The sequence below is a fragment of the Solanum dulcamara genome, chromosome 4 (assembly GCF_947179165.1).
Source record: "Solanum dulcamara chromosome 4, daSolDulc1.2, whole genome shotgun sequence".
NCBI classification, from domain to species: Eukaryota; Viridiplantae; Streptophyta; class Magnoliopsida; order Solanales; family Solanaceae; genus Solanum; species Solanum dulcamara.
In genome coordinates this window covers 29,631,708-29,653,327 of record NC_077240.1, presented here as the reverse complement: position 1 = coordinate 29,653,327, position 21,620 = coordinate 29,631,708, and the positions used below count along the sequence as shown (strand labels likewise).

The following is a 21,620-nucleotide window of genomic DNA, read 5'->3' as shown; positions in this document are numbered from 1 at the left end:
AACGTAAAAAATTCATGTTATTTTTTAAAAAAATGTACTTAATAATATAAAATATGCACAATAATTTGTTCTTTATATATGTGTGTGTATATATATATATATATATATATATTACTCTTCATGTTTCAATTTATTTGTCCAATTTTGACTTGACGTGAAATTTAAGAAAGTGCAAAAGACTTCTGAATTTTGTGGTCTTAACTTAAGGATAAGACAAATGTACAAATTTGTCATTTAATCTTGTAATCATAAACACGTCATTTGAAAATTGAAATTATAGAGTTGTCAAAAAAAATGACATAGACTTTATTTTCAAACGAACTACAAAAGGAAAGTAGAGCAGGGTAGCCGGATGCACTAAAGATCCCGCTATACGCAGGGTCCGAGGAACAGTTGGGCCACGAAGGTCTATTGTACGATCATCCTTACCCTACATCTCTGCAAGAGGTTGTTTCCACGGTTTCAACCCATGACCTAAAAAAAAAGAGCAAATAAATTAAAATGAAAAAATATTATTTAACAAGATGCACATGTGCAAAATACTTACACTTAACTAGTATATATATATATATATATATAAACACTGTGAGCGCAAGTGATGATCTCCAAATGCACTGATATAGCCACAACAGAACATTGCACGCTAAAGCAAAACTGAAAGATCTACTTTCTTTTCAATTCGATATAATACGTAAACATGTTTTTAATATGATTTCAACTTATATTTATATTTTACAATTTTTGGGTGTATACGAGTAGACACTTAAACCTGCATAAAGTTGAATAAGTAAACATACATAAGACAATCGCTTGAGATACCTTCAAACTAATTATGTCATATAGAACATACGTGTCCACCCCCAACATAAATATCAGTTGAGACTAAGTTAAAGAACACATTTGCGTGTTATGTCTTTTTCAATATTCAAAATCAATAGATCCACATCAAATACATCACGTCGGATCAAAGGAGAAATGGGTGGTGGTTGATTTTGGTGGGTTATGTTGTATCTGTGAATTTGGACTTAATAGTGAAGAAATTAAAAAGATGGAGGCGCCGGAGATCCATGATAAGAGGAGGGGATCGAGGGGAAGTTTTCTTGTGCTTTATAAAAAAAAATTCATTTTTTCTTTTCTATTTTATTATAAGATTCATCTAAAATTTAAAAAAAGTTTGCCAGTCTAGCATTCGGTTGTCCTTATGTTAGCCAAGGATGGATGCATATATAGTTATGGATACATCTAACTCAATACTTTCGACGTGAAACATAAATTTATGTGTAAATATCTAATAAAATCGCACAAACAGTGAGATGTTCACTCTATCGATCGTTGGATGTGATACTCAATTACAATGTGTAAATTAATGAAAGGTAGAATTTGATGACCAATAAAAATATTTACAGATAATTTTTATTTTACGTACATAGGCAAATAAAAAAATTTAAAAGTCCGACCTGCCGGATTCGAACCAGCGACCTAAAGATTACAGCACCGACTACAGTCTTCCGCTCTACCAACTGAGCTAAGGTCGGATTAATATAAGGAGTGGTCAAAGTATAATCATACTAAACGAAAAATGGTGCAATTGTTTTCCTCTTTTAAATATTTATGGGTCTTATCTTTACTTTTTTTCTAATTCATGTTTTGTCTAATTATCCATTTCCACGCTAGCTTAACGCATGAAATACACTTATTTTGTCCATCTCAGCTGTTAAGTTGCAATGTTTGTTCGGTCAACGGACAAAAGTGTTTATAATACTCTTTTCATCTCATTTTATGTGATTTAATCTAACCTGACACAAAATTTAAGAAAAAAAGACTTTTAAAACTTTTTGTTTAAAATAAGTTGTAGATGTTTGTCTGGCTATAAATTATTTCATTAAGGATAAATGTGTATATTAAAGTTAAATTACTAGAATTATGTCATTTTTTTAGACTGACTAAAAAAATGAGTCGTATAAATTGGGACAAAAGGAATACTAATTTTCAATAAGTTCATGCAGGGGAGGATTTAGAGGGTTGCTAGGGTGTTCACTCAAACTTTCTCGATAAAAATATATGTATTTTCTTATTATTTTTTATGAATATATATATATAGAGAGAGAGAGAGAGAGATTTTAAATTTTTTAAACACAAAATTTAATATTGATTCATTAATTTGGGAAGGTTAAATTTCACATTGAGTTTCCAATTTTAAATTTCATACGTTATATTTATATTTCTTGACTTTCGTTGATAAAAATCCTAAATTCGCTCTATTCAAAAACTTAAATGACACTTTATAAAGTATAAAGATCGAAATGTCAAATCGTGACAAGTATGAGAGTCTCGAGAAATTTAATTAAGGTTGACCAAAATGTTTTAGAATTTAAAAAGAGTGACAAGAGTTTTAAAAATTGAAAGTTGGTGACAATTTTATGGTTAGCAATTAATGAGTTTTGACTCAAGTCCTCAAGTCTTTTTTTACACTTTGACCCATTCTCATAAAACCCTTGTAACACCCCCCAAAAATTCTTCACTAGGATTCGAACCCTCCTTCGTATATGTGTAGGATCGAACCCGACTATTGTGAAGTGTATGCATGAGTTAGGGTGAGTTTCCAAGGAATTAAATAGTGTTAGAGGTGATGTGGGGTCATAAAGGATCCCTAGAACCAAGCTAAGCCCAAAGAATTCGTCCTGGCTAAGTTTTAGAATGAGTTTGTATAAGGGGGTCAATTTCTAGCGACCATATCTTTTGAAATAGGACGATCTGGGTGTCCCATGACCTATTGAATTAAAGGTCTTCGAGTCTTCTTTCCATCGCCGCCAAGATTGTAATTTTTGGAGTTCGGAGTCAAAAGTTATAACTATCCTAAGATGGACTAGTACTGCAGGAATTTCAGGCCTACAACTGCTGGAAACCTGGGCTTGGCGCCGCAGTGGCGCGACGCGCCACTATTGCGCCAGGAACAAGCCTCAGTAGTTTGGTCCCTGGCACGGCGCGCCACTAGGAGATGTGCAGGATTTTTAAGCCTATTTTCCAGAACCCAAAAAATATGGGCTTGGCGTTGTAAGGGCGCGACGCGCCACTATCACGCCACAAAACAGCCTCAGTAGTTTGGTCCTTGACGCGATGCGCCACTATCAGATGTGCAGGTTTTAAGCCTAAATTCGACTTGGCACCGTAGTGGCATGACGCGCCACTATCGCGCCAGGAGCGTTTTAGCCTATTTTCCAGATTTTTGAAGAAAGGGCAATTTGGGTATTTTCTCAAATTATATATACATCAGCCTTGAATGTTTTGGACTATTTTTCAGTCCCTCTCTCTCTGTCACGCCTCGAGAGGGTACCCTAGGCGTGGCTGGCACTCAGAAAACATTTCTGGCTTCCGACAGAACCACTTGGTCTCATTTCTTATTTATTCATCAGCGGAAGACTTAAGAATACTAATGTGGGCTTGTCATAATCAAAGGAAAAATAGATAATTCTTATAAGAAGTAGTTTCTAAGGAGAACTACTCCGATTACATCATCAGACTCTGTCTATGAAGCCTCTAATACTCTTAGATGGTGCCAATGACATATCCATGGCTACCTCAAAAGAAACATCACACTCAACAATAATAAAAGGATAAGGAGTTCCTTCAAATACAAGAAGGACTCACCAAATAGCTGAAAAGAAATGATCTTCAACAATGCGCCTGTTGAGGATCTCTAACACCTGTATCTGCATCATAAAATGATGCAGGTCGAATGACGTCAGTACGTGGAATGTACAAGTATGTAAAATGGCAGGAAGGTAAGGACAGATATCAAGAAACTCCTCTCAAGAAAACTCAGCTCAGAACTCAATATCATCTCAACATGAATATGTAATGCAAGTTTAAAATATAATAATAAAAATAATAGTAATAAGCAATGCTTACTCAGTTGGGAGTTTCTCTAACCGACAACCATCACTTATGAGCTAGCAATGATACAACGAAGCGATGTCGTTGCCACATCCATCCAATACCTTATCAGGGTAAAGGACATCACCATCTTGGATCCATTCATCAAAGTCCTCTTTTTGGGACTTAAGAGGCATAGCCTCCATCCTACGCTGGCTACGTAGTTCTGGGGTTTGAGTCAATTAAACTCTTACCCAACTCGGTGCTCAATACTACTCCCAAAATATGTGCTCATATTAAACTCATCATCTAGTCTCATTGGACTTTAATTTAAATCATCAAACTCATCTCATTTTATGTTCATCAATTATTATACTTTCAAAAACATCATTTACATCTCATCAAAACATCTTGCTCAAAATATCATTTTCTCAAATTCATTCAAATTCAACTCTTTTGCTCTTTCAAAACTCAATAAAATACATATATAGTATTAATTCATATAACTCTCTTTTTATCAATAAAAATAATAAAAATTCAACATCTTTACTCAAAACATGTATAAAAATATTCATGAACATTAAATCAATTAAGATTCATGGGAAAGTAGCCATGAACAATAATTCTAATAATATGAGAGATAAGAATAATAATAATATTAATGCATAATATATCAAACTCAATAGAAGAAGAATTATTTCATTTAGAATTCAAGATTTGGATAAAACTAAACTATAACTCAATTATAATGAATTTAAATATTGGGCGCATGGACGAACTCAATCCAATGCTATGAAAGCCTTACATATCTTAAATCCGAAGGTTTACTCCGAATTTGTAGTTATGTTCTTCATGAAAGTTGTAGGTAAGGATGTTGTGATTACCCAGAAATTTGAATCACCTAATTTGGACCAACCTATGAAAGGTTATGCCCAAAATACAGAGGCTGTATTATTTTCGTCGAGAATTGAAATACCGACATACAACATTTTAGGGGTTGTTACAATATCTCCCCCTTGGGATCATTCGTCCTCGAATGAAGATGAAAATAGGAGACATAAAGAATGAATATCATCAATACATCAACTCCGATACTCAAATGGTCAATGACTCAAACTCAAGAATAAACATCGACTCAAAGGTAGAAGTAAGGAATATTACCTTGAATATCGTCATCAGAAGGCATAAATAGATGAGGATAGTTAGCCTTCATATCTTCTTCAGCTTCCCATGTAGCCTCTTCAACAAATTGATTTCGCCATAGGACTTTGACAGATGCCACTTTCTTAGTTCTTAATTTGCGAACCTGACGATCAAGAATTTGAACTGGAATCTCTTCATAACTCAAACTCTCTTTCACCCCAATGCTCTCAGCTGGGACAACAAGTGAAGGATCTCCCAAACACTTCTTAAGCATAGAGATGTGAAACACGGGATGAATAGCAGCTAATTCTGGAGGCAACTCCAATTCATAGGCTACGTTACCTACCCTCCTCATAATCTGATAAGGACCAATGTAGCGGGGACTAAGCTTCCCTTTCTTTCCAAATCTCATCACACCCTTCATGGGTGAAACTTTCAAGTATACCCAATCGTACACTTCGAACTCCAAATCTCTTCTTCTAACATCAGTGTAGGATTTTTGGCGACTTTGAGCAGTCCTCAACCTCTCTTGTATGGTTTTCACCTTCTCCATATCTTGGTGAACCAAGTCTGGTCCAATCAACTCAGCTTCACCAACTTCAAACCAACCAATTGGTGATCTACATCTCCTCCCATACAGAGCTTCATAAGGAGCCATTTGAATACTCGAATGGAAACTATTATTGTATGCAAACTCAATAAGAGGTAAATGATCATTCCAATTACCTTTGAAGTCAATGACACAGGCTCTTAACATATCCTCCAAAGTCTGTATCGTACGCTCTGCCTGGCCATCTGTTTGCGGATGAAAAGCAGTACTAAGGTTCACTCTTGAACCCAAGCCCTTCTGAAATGACTTCCAAAACTGAGCAGTAAATTGAGCTCCCCTATCAGAGATGATAGACAAAGGAACTCCATGCAGTCTAACAATCTCTCTAAGATACAGTTTGGCATAATCCTCTGCAGTGTTCGTAGTCTTAACCGGCAAGAAATGGGCCGATTTGGTCATCCTATCCACAATTACCCAAATAGAGTCATGTTGTTTGCGGGTTCGTGGTAAACCGGTAATGAAGTCCATATTGATCATTTCCCACTTCCATTCCGGTATCTCTATATTCTGAGCCACTCCACAAGGCCTTTGGTGCTCAACTTTAACTTGTTGGCAATTTGGGCACTTGGACACAAACTCTGCTATATCTCTCTTTATTCCACTCAACCAGTATACTTCTCTTAAGTCATGATACACCTTTGTTGAACCTGGATGGATGGAATACTTAGAATTATGGGCTTCTTTCATGATTCTCTCCCTAATACCATCAACCCTTGGAACACATAATCTTTCTTGATATCTCAACACTCCATCTCCCCCTTTGGTAAAAGCCATTAACTTCTGCTTGTGAACCTCATCCTTCAGTTGAAGAAGAATGGGGTCCTGATCTTGCTTTTCTTTCACCTCTGCAACTAGAGATGATTCGGCTCCATTTTGTACTATTGTACCACCCTCACTAGAGTCAATAAGTTGAACTCCCAAATGCGCAAGTCTATGCACTTCATTTGCCAACTCCTTCTTTTCCTCTTCCACATGAGTTGTACTCCCCATAGATAACCTGCTAAGAGCATCAGCAACTACATTTGCTTTACCTGGGTGGTAGAGAATGCTCATGTCATAATCCTTGAGCAACTCTAGCCATCTCCTTTGCCTCAAATTCAGCTCCTTCTGGCTGAATACATACTGTAAGCTCTTATGGTCTGTGAACACATCCACATGTACACCATAAAGATAGTGACGCCAAATCTTAAGAGCAAATACCACAGCTGCCAACTCAAGGTCATGAGTGGGGTAGTTCCTCTCATGAGTCTTAAGCTGCCTGGAGGCATAGGCAATGACCTTACCTTTCTGCATTAATACACATCCCAACCCAACTCTTGAAGCATCACAATAGATTACAAAACCATCTGTTCCTTCGGGTAGGGATAGTACTGGAGCAGTAGTCAATCTAGCTTTCAACTCTTGAAAACTTTTCTCACAAGCATCAGACCATTGAAACTTAGCCTTCTTCTGAGTCAGCTTAGTCAATGGTGAGGATATGGATGAAAATCCCTCAACAAACCTCCTGTAGTAACCAGCCAAACCTAAGAAACTCCTTATGTCGGTTGGAGAGGTGGGTCGGGGCCAGTTCTTAACTGCCTCAATCTTTTGAGTATCAACTTGGATTCCATCCCCAGATATAATATGACCTAGGAATGCTATAGACTCAAGCCAAAACTCACACTTTGAAAACTTAGCATACAACTCCTTCTCCTTAAGAGTTTGAAGGACAATCCTAAGGTGATTAACATGCTCACTCTTACTTCTAGAGTAGACCAAAATATCATCGATGAAGACAATTACAAACGTATCTAGGTATGGCTTGAATACTCGGTTCATGAGGTCCATAAAAGCTGCTGGAGCATTTGTCAATCCAAAGGACATAACAAGAAACTCAAAATGACCATAGCGGGTTCGAAAAGCCGTCTTCGAGATGTCACATTCTCTCACTTTCAACTGGTGATAGCCTGATCTGAGGTCTATCTTAGAGAAGCATGTGGCACCCTGAAGTTGGTCAAATAAATCATCTATTCTAGGAAGAGGGTACTTGTTTTTAATGGTGACCTTGTTTAGTTGTCGGTAATCAATGCACATTCTAAGGGACCCATCTTTCTTTCGCACGAATAGGACAGGAGCGCCCCAAGGTGAGACACTTGGCCTAATAAATCCCTTATCTAAGAGGTCTTTTAGTTGTTCTTTCAACTCTTTCAACTCAGCAGGAGCCATCCTATAAGGAGGAATGGAGATAGGTTGTGTATCAGGAAGGACATCAATACCAAAGTCTATCTCTCTATCACGAGGGATTCCGGGTAGATCCTCAGGAAAGACTTCAGGAAACTCATTCACAATGGGAACTGACTCAAGAGATGAAGCCTGATCATTAATACTTTTGACTCGAACTATATGATATATACATCCCTTAGAGATTAATTTTCTGGCCTTAAGGTAGGAAATAAATTTACCCCTAGGCACTACAGAATTCCCCTTCCACTCTAAGATAGGCTCGTTTGGAAATTGAAACTTGACAATTCGGGTCCTACAATCAACCGAAGCATAACAAGAATAAAGCCAGTCCATACCAAGAATCACATCAAAATCAACCATGTCCAACTCAACTAAGTCAGCCATGGTATCCCTATGATAGATTGACACAGTACAATTTCTATAGACCCTCTCAGCTAAGATACAATCACCAACAGGAGTAGACACACTGAAAGGCTCAAGAAGACACTCAGGAAGGATCTCAAATTTACTAGCCAAGTAAGGAGTCACAAAAGATAATGTAGCACCCGGATCAAGTAATGCATACACATTAAAAGAAAGGACTCGGAGCATACCAGTAACAACATCGGGTGCTTTCTCTTGGTCTTGGCGACTACCCATAGCATACAGACGGTTGGTTCCCCCACCTACACTTGAAGCTGCACCTCTATGATTACCTCTATTCTGTGGAGCTGTAGAAGAAAACTGAGCTCTACTACTTCCATCTCCCTGCCTTTTTGAAGGATACTCATTCTGGAAGTGACCTATCTTTCCACATCCGTAGCAAGCATTGGTGCCCACACGACACTCTCCCAAATGGAGCCTCCCACATCTAGCACATGGTGGTTTTCCTCTAGAACCTTGAGCCATACTTAATTAGGACTGAGAACCTTGAGATCGAAAGTTTTGGTGACTTAGCGATCTCTGATCATACCTGGTATTAGGTGTAAAAGCATTTGTTGGGGAAGGTGCATAATTGGAAGACCTTTTCTGAAAGAAAGACTTGTTACCCTTCCCTTGCTTCTGCTCATTCTCATGCCCAGCAGACTTAGCCTTCTTGCTTAGGTGTTCTTCTCGGTCCTTTTTCTTGTCATCCTCAACCTACTGAGCATACACCATCAATCTAGAAAAATCCATGTCAGAAATCATTAGCATTGCCTTACATTCTTTCTTTACATGTTTGCCTAGGCCAGAGACAAACTTCCTCATCTTAGACCTCATATGAGGAATCATTTCTGGGGCATATTTGGACAATTGAATAAACTTCAAACTATACTCTTTCACAGTCATACTCTCTTGCTTGAGGTTCACAAACTCCTCAATTTTTGCTTCACGTAGCTCTTGGGGAAAGAAGTTATCAAGAAATGCTCTTTCAAACTCATCCCAAAGAGCAGGCTCTGCATCCTCACCTCTACTTTCTTCCCACTGGTTATACCAGATATTTGCCACATCCTTGAGTTGATAAGACACCAACTCAACCCCCTCGATCTCTGTAGCATGCATCGCTTTTAGTATCTTCCACATCTCATCAATGAAATTTTGGGGGTCTTCATCAACGTTAGAACCCGTGAAGACCGGTGGATTCATTCTCAGAAAATCTCTGATCCTCGTGGCATAAGACGGCTCTTGATAACTAGAGCTAGGAGTTGGTGAACTTTGGCTACTATTTCGAGCAGCCACCAACTGGGGGAGCATAGCAATCGCTCCTCGAAAATCTTCCTCAGAAGTAGGAGTGGTCTGAACAGTAGGTACTTGGGGTACCTCAGTAGAACTTGCAGGTTGGCCCCTAGTTCTCCGTGGAGGCATCACTGACTGTGGAACCTCAGTGCTGGCAGCGTTCCTCTGACTAGCTGAACATTTAGGAGGCATGTCTGAAACGTATAAACGCACGAATTAGAAAGAAAGATTTTATAGAGTTAAACTCTATTGCACGAATTCAGATTATGAAAGAAGTAAAATAATTCCTAATGTCCTATAGCTTCCTGATTATAAGTGTGGTGCACGACACACCCATAAACAAGACTCTACTAGACACGGCTTCATAGACACCCTAGGACTCTTGAACTCTGGGCTCTGATACCAAGTTTGTCACGCCCCGAGAGGGTACCCTAGGCGTGGCCGGTACTCAGAAACCATTTCTGGCTTCCGAGAGAACCACTTGGTCTCATTTCTTATTTATTCATCAGCAGAAGACTTAAGAATACTAATGTGGGCTTGTCATAATCAAAGGAAAAATAGATAATTCTTATAAGAAGTAGTTTCTAAGGAGAACTACTCCGATTACATCATCAGACTCTGTTTATGAAGCCTCTAATACTCTTAGATGGTGCCAATGACATATCCATGGCTACCTCAAAAGAAACATCACACTCAATAATAATAAAAGGATAAGGAGTTCCTTCAAATACAAGAAGGACTCACCAAATAGCTGAAAAGAAATGATCTTCAACGATGCGCCTGTTGAGGATCTCTAACACCTATATCTGCATCATAAAACGATGCAGGTCGAATGACGTCAGTACATGGAATGTACAAGTATGTAAAATGGCAGGAAGGTAAGGACAGATATCAAGAAACTCCTCTCAAGAAAACTCAGCTCAGAACTCAACATCATCTCAACATGAATATGTAATGCAAGTTTAAAATATAATAATAAAAATAATAGTAATAAGCAATGCTTACTCAGTTAGGAGTTTCTCTAACCGACAACCATCACTTATGAGCTAGCAATGATACAACGAAGCGATGTCGTTGCCACATCCATCCAATACCTTATCAGGGTAAAGGACATCACCATCTTGGATTCATTCATCAAAGTCCTCTTTTTGGGACTTAAGAGGCATAGCCTCCATCCTACGCTGGCTACGTAGTTCTGGGGTTTGAGTCAATTAAACTCTTACCCAACTCGGTGCTCAATACTACTCCCAAAATATGTGCTCATATTAAACTCATCATCTAGTCTCATTGGACTTTAATTTAAATCATCAAACTCATCTCATTTCATGTTCATCAATCATTATACTTTCAAAAACATCATTTACATCTCATCAAAACATCTTGCTCAAAATATCATTTTCTCAAATTCATTCAAATTCAATTCTTTTGCTCTTTCAAAACTCAATAAAATACATATATAGTATTAATTCATATAACTCTCTTTTTATCAATAAAAATAATAAAAATCCAACATCTTTACTCAAAACATGTGTAAAAATATTCATGAACATTAAATCAATTAGGATTCATGGGAAAGTAGCCATGAACAATAATTCCAATAATATGAGAGATAAGAATAATAATAATATTAATGCATAATATATCAAACTCAATAGAAGAAGAATTATTTCATTTAGAATTCAAGATTTGGATAAAACTAAACTATAACTCAATTATAATGAATTTAAATATTGGGCGCATGGACGAACTCAATCCAATGCTATGAAAGCCTTACATACCTTAAATCCGAAGGTTTACTCCGAATTTGTAGTTATGTTCTTCATGAAAGTTGTAGGTAAGGATGTTGTGATTACCCAGAAATTTGAATCACCTAATTTGGACCAACCTATGAAAGGTTATGCCCAAAATACAGAGGCTGTATTATTTTCGTCGAGAATTGAAATACCGACATACAACATTTTAGGGGTTGTTACACTCTCTCTAAAAGCCCTAGAAATTTCCTTCTCTTCCTTTTCTTCTCCATTTCCAACAAGGATTGCTTCAAGAACTTCAAAGATTAAAGCTTTCCATTGAAGACCCAACATCAAGGTTTTCTTCAAAGTCTTCACTAAGGTATGTAAGGATATTCAAAGCATGAGTTGAGTCCACCCATGTGCCCTACATCTTCTTTTGATTTATTGTCCATAAGAATGAAACTTATTGATAGAGGTAGGTCCAAATAGGTCTTTTTCATCTATTACCCTAATTTCTATTATGTAGATGTTGTGGAGTCGAGAAAGTGATGTGCTTCATGTTGTTATGAGTTGATTGAGATGTGAGGTCGAACTTATGTTGTTAATTTCTTAACTATATTGATTATGATAAAGAATGTTAATTTTCTTAAATATGTTATTTATCTTGAATTATTGATTTAAAACCTTGGAGTTGTGATGAGTCCCAAAGGATTTGTTAAATGAATAGAGGAACGATTGGATAGGTTTGTATGTTGTTATAAATGCATATTTAATCTACTCTTGAAAGATATGATTGGGATTGATCGGATTGTATGATTGGGAGAGGTTTGATTGTGATAGAGTTGATGAGTTGACAAGATTGTAAATGAGACTTGTCGATATGATTTGATTGAGTTGATTGGATGGAGTTTTATGAGCATTGAGTCTTGGGAGGAATATCGAGCACCGAATTGGGTAAGAGTAAGTAATAACTCGAATCCAATAACTACGTTGCCAAACGTAGGAGGGGATTGAACCATTAAAGTCGGATGCTTCCCCAAATTTATTGTCCTGACATTATAGGACTTGGTTGGATTGGATCCATAATTGGTTGATTCGTTCATACCCTGGCAAAGTATGAACGGACGCGGCAACAACGTCGGTTTGTTGTATTATCACTGGCTCTTAAGTGATGGTTGTCGGATAAGAGAAACTCCCATATAGGTCTTGGTAGTACTCTGAGTTGGATTGAGTTGAATGATATGTGATTGGTCCCGTCTAAACTATATTCTTGTTTAGACTTAGGGCACTTGATTGAGTTGTTATTTATCTTGAGTTGAGATTCCGAGTTGATTTGATTCTTCCTTGGTGTTTGTTTCATTCGGCCATTTTACATACTCGTACATTCCACGTACTGATGCCATTTGGCCTGCATCATTTCATGATGTAGAGACAGGTACTAGAGATCATCAATCGACGCACCGTTGAAGATCTCCCCACTTCCCACTAGTTGGTGAGCCCTCCTAGTCTCCGGAGGATGCCGAGATTATCTTTATAGCATTGTTTTGTCTCTTTTATTTTGATTGTTGGTAGCCATGGGCTTGTCATCGGCACCTCCTAGATTGTTGATAGAGGCTTCATAGACTAAAGTGTAGAAATGTTGGATTGTTCATTTTGTCTAGGTTCATTCTATCTAGTTATTGATTTGATAGTTGGTTGGCCTTTGGCCCTATATTATGGATAGTATTCCTATGATTGAGTCTTCCGCTGGTAGAATATGAATGAATGAAAGTGTGACTGGACCAGGTGGTTCGCTTGGAGGCCAGAAATGGCTTTCGAGTGCCGGCCACGCCTAGGGTACCCTCCCGGGGCGTGACAAATATGGTATCAGAGCACAGAGTTCAAGAGTCCTAAGGAGTCTATGAACCCGTGTCTAGTAGAGTCTTGCTTATGGGTGTGTTGTGCACCACACTTATAATTAGGAGGCTATAAGACATTAAGAATTGTTTCACTTCTTTCATACTCTTAATTCGTGCGATAGAGTTAAAATCTATAAAACTTTCTTTCTAATTCGTGCGTTTATACGTTAGAGATAATGCCTCCTAAACGTACTTCTAGCCAGAGGAATGCTGATAACGCAGAGATGCCACAGTTAGAAGTACGCCCATCGAGGGCTAGGGGCCGACCTATGAGGTATGCGGAGGCACCTCAAATGCTTACTACTCCGCCTACACCAACTTCGGAAGCAGACTTTAGAGGAGCGATTGTCATGCTCACTAAACTAGTGGCTGCCCAAAATGGTAACCAGAGTTCGCCAACTCTTAGCTCTAGTTCCCAAAAGCCGTCTGCTGCCACCAGAATTAGAGACTTTCTGAGAATGATTCCGTCGGCATTCACGGGTTCTAAGGTTGATGAAGACCCCCAGAATTTTATTGATGAGATGTGGAAGATCCTGAAAGCTATGCATGCTACGGAGATCGAGGGGGTTGAGTTGGTGTCTTATCAACTCAAAGATGTGGCAAACATTTGGTATAATCAATGGGAACAAGGTAGAGGTGATGATGCTGAACCTGCTATGTGGGATGAATTTGAGGGAGCCTTTCTTAACCATTTCTTTCCTAGAGAATTGAGGGAAGCGAAGGTGGAAGAGTTTGTGAATCTAAAATACGAAAGTATGACTGTTAAGGAGTATAGTCTAAAGTTCATCCAACTGTCCAGATATGCTCAGAGATGATCCCAGATGTGAGGTCGAAGATGAGGAAATTTGTCTCCGGCTTAGGAAGACATGTGAAGAAGGAGTGCAAAGCGGCATTGTTAATCTCCGACATGGATATTTTAAGATTAATGATGTATGCTCAACAGGTGGAGGATGAGAAGAGGAAAGACAGAGAGGAGCATCTGAGCAAGAAGACAAAATTAGCGAGGCATGAGAATGAACAGAGGCAAAACAAGGGCAACAGGTCCTTCTTCCAAAAGAGGCCTTCCAACTATGCCTCATCTACCGCCAGTGCACATATGCCGCATAACAGGTATGATCGGCAGGGACAGAGTTGCCAGAAATTTAGACCCCAGGGTTCTCAATTCCAGGCTAGCGTGGGTCAAGGTTCACAAGGGAAGCCACCATGCGGTAAGTGCGGTAAGCTCCACTTGGGAGAATGCAGAGCGGGAAGGGTTGGTTGTTATAAATGTGGCCAAATGGACCATTTTCAGAAGAAGTGTCCAACATGGGGGAACAAAGCCCACTATTCTACCACCGCACCACCAGCTAGAGGTAATCAGAGGGGCACTACTTTAAGTACGAGTAGAGGTACAAACCGTCTATATGCCATGGGTAGTCGCCAAGATCAGGAGGACTACCCAAACGTCATGACGGGTATGATTCGAGTCTTTTCTCTTGACTGTTATATTTTAATGGATCCGGGTGTCATACTATCTTTTGTGACTTCTTACATGGCAAGTAAATTTGATAAAATTCCTGAATGTCTTCGTGAGCCTTTCTGCATAACTACTCCTGTCGGTGATTCTATCGTATATGAGAAAGTCTATAAAGATTGCACTATGTAAATTTATCACAGGGATACCTTGGCTGACTTAGTTGAGTTAGACATGGTTGATTTTGATGTGATCCTTGGCATGGACTGGCTTTATGTCTGTTATGCCTCTATTGATTGTAGGACTTAGATTGTCAAGTTCAGATTCCCGAATGAGGCTTTCATAGAGTGGAAGGGTAGTCCTGTCGTGCCTAAGGGTAAGTTTATTTCATACCTTAGGGCCAGAAAGCTAATCTCAAAAGGGTGTATTTATCACATTGTCCGAGTGAAAGATGACAAGGTTGAGTCTCCATCCCTTGAGTCGGTTTCGATTGTCAATGAGTTTCCCGAAGTCTTTCCTGAAGACCTGCCCGAAGTCCCTCCTAATAGAGAGATTGTGTCACGACCCAAACCTAGGGCCTAGACGTGACATGGCGAATGAGGAACCCGAAAGTACCTCAAACAAGCCTCTTAGCATTCTTTTAGCCTTTCATAGGTAATGATGATAAATAAACAAGCGGAAATCATAATAAATCTTCAACTTACATATGTCCAACAATACCTCTAACTATTAGATTTAATGGGGCTAAGACAAGTCCCTAGCTCACCCTCAATCATAATAGAAGAAATTCCATAGTAAAATATCTTAACATATCATAAACTAGAAAGATAAAGGAGTATTGTTCCCGGAACATGGGAACTCACCAAAAGTAGTCTTCAATGGAATATCAACTAGCCACGTGGAGGAGAATGAGGAGGAGCACTGATCCCTACATGGTGATATCATGTAGGCAAAAGAGTATGCGTTAGTACTTTGAATGTACTAAGTATGTAAGGATGCATGAACATTGAGAAAACATTAAAACATTTATGTAATATGAAATATAATTTAATGTATGCATAATAAATCATATATATATCCTTTAAAATATTCATTTTGTGGGAAATTAACCATAACCGACATTTAAGACCATGCGAGCTATTACATGGAATCCAACATAACCCCCTACGTTGGCCGGGGAGACTACTTGCCAGGTAGAACTCTGTCAACTTCATTCATTTCTTTAACTTTAACTTTAAGGGCTATTTATGGATCTATTAGCCTAAGCCTACAAGGGCTCCTATGTTGGCACATAGTTAATGAGACAAGGGGTTGCTACTAGGATTCCCTTACCGAATCCCACCTCAATGCCTCATTCGGTGCTAAGTCAATTCCACGGAATAGTTTAATACTTCAAAATATTCATAGCATATAACTTGAGAATTCAAACATCATATTCGGTAGAATAGCTCATTAAAACATTTGATAATTCAAATATGCAAGAATTGTCCTTATTGCATAAAGAATTCATCATTCATATCATTTCATCATTCTTTCATTTCATAAAACTCCCTTTTTGATCATAGATATTGCTTTTATAAACATTTATTTGGAGTCAAAGCTTTCAAGTCAAACTTTATTAAAAACATAGTAAAACTAGGTGGGTTCAAATCACTTCAACTTGCAAATATGTATGTAAATAAATATACATAAATACTTTGAAATCCATTAATTAAAAATCATGCTTTAAACAACCCACCATGAATTTCAAGAACCTTTAAATAGATAAATAAAAGAATTACTTGTAAACCATCAATTCATACATATAAAATTATGTTGCATCAAAATAGAGCAATAATCATTAGTTTAACCATGATTCATATTATTAAGTAAAATTAAGAATTACCATAAGAAAATATTACTTAAAATCAAGAGACTTAATTGAAAGAGTTTTTGGACTACATGGGTGGAAGAACACATGGATAAATACCCACATAACTTAGAGTAGAGCTTGGAGAAAATAAATATATTTTATCATATAATCAAAATAATTTAGACATGAGAGTGGAAGGAATACTCTCATTGAAGCCTTACATACCTGGAAACCGAAGCTTTAGTTGGTACCGGAAGACTTAATAACCACTCTTGAGTCCTAGCTTCTCTCCTTGCCGGAACGTTTTGTGTACTACCCGGAATATATGAATTACCGGAATAGTATTTCTTCACTACTAAGAACTAAAACTATATTTGAGAATGTGTAAAGAAGTGTATAGAGAGAAGATTTGCTTGAGAAAGCTTTGATGAATAAAATGAGGAAATAAGGTGGGTATTTATAAGTGGGAAAGAGGACCTAACAATAAATAAAATAATTATAAATAAAAATCTGAAAATTTAGTGGAATATATTGATGTCATGGATGATGTTAAATGGAGGACAATTTATGTCATGAGTGATGTCAAATGTATCTAGATCTTTCTATGGTAGGTGAAATGAGTTATCTTTGACAGAATACTCTTTTTGGGAGTTACTTTTGAATAAGATAAATTCTTTATTAGGATTTTGTGTCTTCATAAGAATTGTAGATATGGAAGTCTAGTTTTATATCGTTCAAGAATCAACCAATTTGGATAAACCTACAGTGAGATATGAGTTTTCTTCTATAAACACTCATTTCCGTCACAGCATCCTACCTTACAAAGATTAATTTATTTGACCTAATTAACCTCCGAATCTTAAAATATGGTCTTAATAAAAGTTGTAGGTAATGATCTTGTGGTTACTCAGAAATTTGAATCACTCAATTTGGATATTCCTATGAAAAGTTATGACCAAAATACAGAGGCTGTATCATGTTTAAGCAAAAATTGAAACATCGTATACAACGTTTTTAGGGGATGTTACAGATTGACTTTGGGATTGATGTTCTTCCTGATACCCAGCCTATCTCAATCCCTCCATATAGAATGGCTCCGGCTGAGTTGAAGGACTTGTTAGATAAGGGATTCATTAGGTCAAGTGTCTCACCATGGGGTGCTCCTATCCTATTCGTGCGAAAGAAAGATGGGTCCCTTAGAATGTGTATTGATTACAGACAGCTGAACAAGGTCACCATAAAGAACAAATACCCTCTCCCCAGGATAGATGATTTATTTAACCAACTTCAAGGTGCCACCTGTTTCTCAAAGATAGACCTAAGATCGGGCTACCATCAATTGAAGGTGAGGGAGTGTGATATCCCAAAGACAGCTTTTCGGACCCGTTATGGCCATTTTGAGTTCTTGGTGATGTCCTTTGGGTTGACTAATGCCCCCGCAGCTTTTATCGATCTCATGAACCGAGTATTTAAACTATATCTTGATATGTTTGTGATTGTATTCATAGATGATATTTTGGTTTACTCCAAGAATGAGGAGGAGCACGCCTATCATCTTAGGGTCATCTTACAAACTTTGAAAGACCAGGTATTGTATGCAAAGTTCTCCAAATGTGAATTTTGGCTTGCGTCAGTGGCTTTTCTAGGCCACATTATATCTGGAGATGGTATTCGAGTTGATGCTCAGAAGATTGAGGCAGTGAAAAATTGACCCAGACCCAATCCCCGATAAAGATCAGGAGCTTCTTGGGTTTGGCCAGCTATTACCGAAGGTTTGTAGAGGGATTCTCATCCATATCATCACCATTGACCAAGCTAACCCAAAAGAAGGCTAAGTTCCAATGGTTCGATGCTTGTGAGGAGAGTTTCCAGAAATTGAAGACCAAGCTAACCACTACTCCTATTCTAACTTTGCCCGATGGAACAGAGGGTTTTGTGATCTATTGTGATACATCTAGGATCGGTTTGGGCTGTGTGTTGATGCAAAGGGGGAAGGTTATAGCCTATGCTTCAAGACAGCTTAAGGTTCATGAGAGGAATTACCCAACTCATGACCTTGAGTTGGCCGCTGTGGTATTTGTGCTTAAAATTTGGCACCACTACTTGTATAGAGTGCACGTTGATATGTTCACCGATTATAAGAGTTTACAATACGTCTTCAGCTAGAAGAAACTCAATTTGAGGCAAAGGAGATGGCTCGAGCTACTCAAAAACTATGATATGAGCATTCTCTACCATCTAGGTAAAGCTAACGTTGTTGCTGATGCTCTTAGCAGGTTGTCTATGGGTAGAACTACCCATCTAGAGGAGGGAAGGAAAGAATTGGTGAAGGAGATACATAAGTTAGCTCGATTGGGAGTTCGTCTTGAAGAGAACAATGAAGGCGGAGTTAATGTTCAGGATGGGTATGCATCCTCACTTCTGACAGAGGTAAAAGAGAAGCAAGACCAAGATCCCATCCTTCTCCAGCTGAAGGAAGTTGTTCACAAACAAGAGGTTATGGTTTTCACCAAAGGGGGAGATGGTGTGTTGAGGTACCAAAATAGATTATGTGTACCAGATGTCGATGATGTTCGAGAGAGGATTATGGCTGAAGCGCATAGTTCCAGATACTCTATTCATCCTGGCTCTACAAAGATGTACCATGACTTGAGGGAAGTTTATTGGTGGAGTGGAATGAAGACAGATATCGCGGAATTTGTTTCCAAGTGCCCAAATTACCAACAGGTTAAAGTTGAGCATCAAAGGCCATGTGGGTTAGCTCAAAATATAGAGATTCCAGAATGGAAGTGGGAGATGATTAACATGGACTTTATCACAGGATTGTCGAGGTCCCGAAAGCAACATGATTCGATTTGGGTGATTGTGGATAGGATGACAAAGTCGGCTCACTTCTTGGCAGTTAAGACTATTGACACCGCGGAAGATTACGCAAAATTATACATTCAGGAGATCGTCAGATTGCACGGGGTTCCCTTGTCTATCATCTCAGACCGAGGAGCTCAATTCACTTCCCAATTTTGGAAATCCTTCTAGAAGGGACTGGGTTCAAAGGTGAACCTTAGTACGGCCTTTCATCCCCAGACAGATGGCCAAGCGGAGCGCACCATCCAGACGTTGGAGGATATGTTGAGGGCATGTGTACTTGACTTCAAAGGAAATTAGGATGATCACTTACCTCTCATAGAGTTTGCATATAATAATAGCTATCATACAAGCACTCAAATGGCTCCTTATGAAGCTTTGTATGGGAGGAGGTGTAGGTCACCGATTGGGTGGTTTGAAGTTGGTGAAGCTGAGTTGATTGTGCCGGATTTTGTTCACCAAGCCATGGAGAAGGTGAGAGTTATTCAAGATAGGCTAAAGACAGCCCAAAGCCATCAAAAATCTTACACCGATGTGAGGAGGAGAGACTTAGAGTTTGAGATGGATGATTGGGTATACTTGAAAGTGTCACCCATGAAGGGCATCATGAGGTTTGGAAGGAAGGAAAAGCTTAGTCCTCGATACATTGGTCCTTACCGGGATATGAGGAGGATAGGAAGTGTCGCTTATAAATTGGAGTTACCCTCAGAGCTAGCCGCCATTCATTCGGTATTTCACATTTCGATGTTGAAGAAGTGCTTGGGCGATCTCTCATTGGTAGTCCCCATTAATAGTATAGGAGTTAAGGATAGCTTATCCTATGAAGAGGTTCCGGTCCAAATTCTTGATCGCCAAATTCGCAAATTGAGTAACAAAGAGATTGCCTTAGTCAAAGTCTTGTGGAGAAATCAATTCGTTGAGGAATCCACATGAGAAGCGGAGGAAGATATGAAATCTAAATATCTACATCTATTCGTGCCTACCGATGAGAATGTTAAAGGTAATGTCCATTTTCTTGACTTGAATTCGTTTGTGCATTTTGAGTTTGGATAGTAATTATTTTGAGAATTTGATTGGTTAAATGACTAAATTCTAATTGTGATTTGTACCCCGAGTCCATCCTTGGTTTACTCGTCATTCGAGGACGAATGATCCCAAGGGGGAGATAATATAACACCCCCCAAAATTCTTCACTAAGATACAGAACCTTTTTCGTATACGTGTAGGATCGAACCCGACTATTGTAAAGTGTATGCATGAGTTAGGATGAGTTCCCAAGTAATTGAAGAGCGTTAGAGATGATGTGGAGTCATAAAGGATCCCTAGAACCAAGCTAAGCCCAAAGAATTTGTCGTGGCTAAGTTTTAGAATGAGTTCGTTTAAGGGGTCGACTTCTAACGACCCTATCTTTTGAAATAGGACGATCTGGGTGGCCCATGTCGAGTCTTCTTTCCATCGCAGCCAAGATTGTAATTTTTGGAGTTCGAAGTCAAAAGTTATAACTCTCCTAAGGCGGACTAGTACTGCAGGAATTTTAGGCTTGGGTGACAACTGCTGGAAACCTGGGCTTGGCGCCGCAGTGGCGCGACGCGCCACTATCGCTACAGGAATAAGCCTTAATAGTTTGGTCTCTGGCGCGGTGCGCCACTAGGAGATGTGTAGAGTTTTTAAGCCTATTTTCCAAAACCCAGAAAATATGGGCTTGGCGCTGTAAGGGCGCGATGCGCCACTATTGCGCCACAAAACAGCCTCAGTAGTTTGGTCCTTGGCGCGACGTGCTACTATCAGATGTGCAGGTTTTAAGCCTAAATTTGACTTGGCGCCGCAGTGGCGCGACGCGCCACTATCGCGCCAGGAGTGTTTTAGCCTATTTTCCAGATTTTTGGAAAAAGGGCAATTTGGGTAGTTTCCCAAATTATATATACATCAGCCTTGAACATTTTTGGACCATTTTTCAGTCCCTCTCTCTCTCTCTCTAAAAGCCCTAGAAATTTCCCTTTCTTCCTCTTCTTCTCCATTTCCAACAAGGATTGCTTCAAGAACTTCAAAGATTCAAGCTTTTCATTGAAGACCCAACATCAAGGTTTTCTTTAAAGTCTTCACTAAGGTATGTAAGGATATTCAAAGCATGGGTTGAGTCCACCCATGTGCCCTACATTTTCTTTTGATTTATTGTCCATAAGAATGAAGCTTATTGATAGAGGTAGGTCCAAATAGGTCCTTTTCATCTATTATCCTAATTTCTATTATGTGGATGTTGTGGAGTCGAGAAAGT

General features: G+C 38.7%; 1 non-coding gene across 1 annotated transcript; it reads right to left on the bottom strand.

The window, feature by feature from the left end:
* Nucleotides 1–1,451: 1,451 nt before the first annotated feature.
* Nucleotides 1,452–1,535, bottom strand: TRNAY-GUA (transfer RNA tyrosine (anticodon GUA)). Its single transcript is given in 2 exon segments — nt 1,452–1,487; nt 1,499–1,535. It is a non-coding gene; the product is annotated as a tRNA-Tyr (tRNA).
* Nucleotides 1,536–21,620: the final 20,085 nt, after the last annotated feature.